At 42.2% G+C, this 4,003-nt stretch overlaps 1 long non-coding RNA gene across 2 annotated transcripts in view; it reads left to right on the top strand.

Annotated features, from left to right (window-relative positions):
- Positions 1-3,754, top strand: part of LOC115289823 — a 54,303-nt gene extending 50,549 nt beyond the window's left edge. For both annotated transcript variants that reach the window (XR_003907846.1, XR_003907827.1), the window contains one exon: positions 3,540-3,754. This is a non-coding gene — a long non-coding RNA (uncharacterized LOC115289823). The remainder of the gene's footprint in view (positions 1-3,539) is intronic.
- Positions 3,755-4,003: the final 249 nt, after the last annotated feature.

Genomic DNA, 4,003 nt, shown 5'->3' with positions numbered 1-4,003 from the left:
AGGTTTAAACAATAGTCTGTGAGTAAGGTGCCTCTAACCAGGGAGAAAGTTTCAATAAGAAAGTCTGCCCATTTACTGAAACCACAATTACCAAGTGGCATGAACAATAGGAGAACTAACTCCAGTCTCTGATCCATTTAGGTCAAGCAGTCAAGCGTACACATTTTCAAGTAGGGGAAGCAGGGTCCCAAAGGCCACATAGCACTTCTGGCTGGATGGACCCCAACAACCAGGCACTTTGCTAAGCATTGTACATACATTATCTCATTTAATCCTCTAAGCATATGAGATAGTAGCATCATCATTTACCTTTTAAATAAGGAAACTAAACTAAAGAACACAGATTTAGAATCTTAAGAATTTGAGAATAAAATAGTGTACGAATATTACAGCCACATAACACCAAAGTCCAGTGAAAGCCTGTTTCAGATGGTCCTGATTTGGAAATGAATACAAGATATCCATTTCCTCATTCTAAATATCAAGGGCCCAGAGATATTTAAAATTAAATAAGAAACAGTCCATATCTTTGAGACCCGAGAGCTATGGAGACAGCTTTGGGAGGAGATGGTTCCCAAAGGGGATAACTACTGAGCTGGGTCCAGGACTGTGGGTGGAAATGTGCCAAGGCAATTCCAGGGAGAAGCTGGACAAATTGGAGGAGAGAGCTTGGCATAGAGGGATAGTAGGCCGAAGAGTCAGGTGTTTGTGCAATGGCAAGAAGCACATGCGGCTAGAGTGTAGATGGTGTCGCTTTGGTGAAGAGGAGTGGTGAGTAAGGTAAGGGAGGTGTCTAAATGGCAGGAAATGAAGCCTGGAAGTTAGGTTGGATCTGGATGTTCAAGGAACCGGTCTGTTCGGACATTAGGAGAACCTAGTGGATTTTAGCAGCACAATCTTCACTTTCACATTTGAGGTTGTACAATCAAAAGCCCCAGGTACCGCTTCTCTTCATCTTTAAAAGGGCCCAGAGATTCTGGCTTTTGTTGAGCACAGAAGCTCACTGGTGGCACAAGACTGAAGGGTTGGTTTATCTACTTATCACACTAGAGAAATCACTTCTGGGCCTTAGTATCCAGATCAGCACATTTCTCTTACAGCCTTTTCTTGTCACTTCTCCCCTCATGTCTAGAACCATTATACATATTGCCACTAAGGCCACCACTAGTATTTGTGTGAAATGGAAAATGCTGGACTTCCTTCTCCCTCCCACCCCCCAGCGGCTGACAGCTTCACATGCTTCTCCGTCCAGGTAGACACAATTACTCCAGAACAGAGGGCTACTATATTGGCCTCGCTACTCCTTTTGCTCGCCAGGATGTTGCTGTACATGTCTCACCGTGTGTCTGCAACCGTACTTTGTAGTGCTGGTCACCAATTTCCAGACAAACAGCACAGTGGGATGGGTCACACGGCCTCAGCATACAGCACGCTCTGCCACTGGGAGTTCTAGACCAGAGGCTGAACCATCACCAAGGATTAGTAATGCTACAGGGAAGATTTCTGGACTGGGTGGGACATTGGAATAGACGGCCTCTCAGATCCTTCCTGACCCAGAAATTCTGCCCTGCCTTGCGACTTCCCAGAGCACCGTGGCAGAGAAGCAGCCTGTTACCATTGACTGAAGGCCTGTGAGGATGTGCAGCTGGGTGCGAACAGCTGTTGGAGCAGAAGAAAGGACAGATTTCTTAATGGTAATAGGCCCCTTGGTTATCAGTGCTCACTTTTGACCTCGTTCTGGAGGTCAGTGTGTCCATATGAGGAAAAAAAGGGATTTTTCAGATATGAATTCTTTTGTAGCTTCATAAATTGACACTGAGTTGACAACCTTCAATTCCTACCTCATCTCCAAATCCCAACCGTTCAGAGGCAGGGAATTCAGAGGATTCATTAAGGACCTGGATTTGCCATTAATCTACTGGTGTGATCCAAAGTAAGTCACACGGCTTTTCTGGATCTCGAATTGCACTTCCGTAAAATGAAGATATTTGAGGACATTGCCTCAGTCTCCCTATCCCTGTTCCCTGCCACACTGTGAAGATAGGCCTGAGTCCCCCTCTTCATTTGCCAAAGGAACCATTCTAGAGAAAACTGGACTCCAAGGCTACTCGTAAATCCTCCTGCTTCTTCCTTTTCTGCTAGGAAAGGCGGCATGCTGGTGCTCTGACCATTTGGATCTTTCCCCAGCAAGTGACATATCCAGCTGCAAAATGAAGCCCATGCCTTAAAAGATTATTTAAATTGTTATTGCTTTGCTCTGATTTAAAACTAAAACTAAAACTGAAAATCAGTTATGGCCCTCTGGAGGTTTGAATAGAGACTCATTCATATCATTTGCTTCTATGACTGTTATACATTAGCTTTCACACATTGCCCTAATAACACAACAGGATGTTTCCCACTCTGTGGACTTTTACTACAGAGGACTCCCATCAGTCATGTTGCTTCATATTGACTCCTTCACAAATGCATCTTTTTTAGTACATTCCGCATGTGCAGTACACTCTGCTGCAGGTCGTACCCATCACTCCAGTTGCATCAATTGCTGTTTATTTTAGAGAATAAGTACAAATTTAGGTATGTTATGTGGAGAGTGCATTTATATTCACAGGGCCGATTTGTGTGATGGTGCATATTAATTACAGCATTATTCAAGTGGTTCTTGTAGAGATGAGGACATATCCTATATACAAGTCATTTAAAGTTCATTTGAATGGAAAATATTTAGATAAACCAAAAGCAGCATCCCCGCAAATGCAATGCTGATTCTTAAATTATTCTAGTGTTTACTTTCTGGGCTTTGTGGCTCTCAACATGAAAACTATACTATACATTGCTGAACAAGACATGTTCAATTTGCATAGACAAGAGTCAGTATTAGACTCTCAACCTTGGCCTTTCATAAGCGATCTGATACAGGCAAGAGTGAGGCAAGAGGTCCCTCTTACCGAGAAGGATGCATGGAGCCTGTATTGGAGTACAGAGACATGAACTAGTCTAATGTCTAAACAAGGTGCTTTGCATCTTGTTTCTCATTTTTGCTCTTAAATAGTTCCTGGGTATCTAAATCTTATTTGAACTTTACTGCCTTAATTGGAGGTCAAATTTTTGATGAAAAGCAGAAAACAGGAAGTAGGGGCAAGGGTGTTGTTGTTGGGAGAAATGGTAGAGCTAGGATAATGGCAATGTATGCCAAATCAGATTTGGGGTAAGTCACTGAACTTCAATTTCCTCACTAGTAGAACTGGTAGAAGATATTTCAAACAATGGGACTAATGTTTGCCATAAGTCCTCCCCAGTGTTTGTCTTTAGGTTGAATGAGCTTCTGTTGTGAAGAGACATTGTGATGTAGTTGTTGAAAGCAAGTCCTTTAGCATGAGTTACAGGAAGGCTACAATCCCAGACGGGCTGGGAGACTGGCAGTTTACCAGTACAGGGACTCGGTTACTGGACCTTGAGACCAACGAGGGAAAACAGCCTAATTGGGTGGGGTTTTTTTTCCACTCTTAACCTAGAGTTCTTTCAATTCTCTCTCATAGGGAGAGGATACGTGCCGGTGTCTACATGGAACTGAAAACCTCCAGATGGTCCGGCCAAGGATTGAGCTGTCACTCTACAGCTTTAATCCTCAATGAGGCAGCAATTCTTTTTGGATCAGTTCCCATGGACAAAATACTTAGAGACACATCAATAAGTAAGAACTTAAGGGCGTTTGAAAAACTACAGTGAAATAAAAATGCTACAAGAACCAGAGCCAATGAATACTCTGAGTCATGCCTTCTTTCAATGTCTTAAACTTAATGCCTTTTGAAAACTAACTCTATTCAAGAGTAGTTAAAGTACTAGTTGTATTCAAGCTTCTTACAATAAGTAGCTTCTAATTTCAAATTGTACTTTCAATATAAAATGAGTCAGACTAAGACAATTAGAAAGAATAGCACCAAGAATCTTATCTTGGGCCCATTCTTCTGAGATATGTAATTGAAAATTATGGAATAATAAT

This window comes from Suricata suricatta, chromosome 1, assembly GCF_006229205.1.
Source record: "Suricata suricatta isolate VVHF042 chromosome 1, meerkat_22Aug2017_6uvM2_HiC, whole genome shotgun sequence".
Classification (NCBI taxonomy): Eukaryota; Metazoa; Chordata; class Mammalia; order Carnivora; family Herpestidae; genus Suricata; species Suricata suricatta.
Note: the sequence above shows the minus strand (reverse complement) of the source record. Positions and strands in the feature narration are given on the sequence as shown.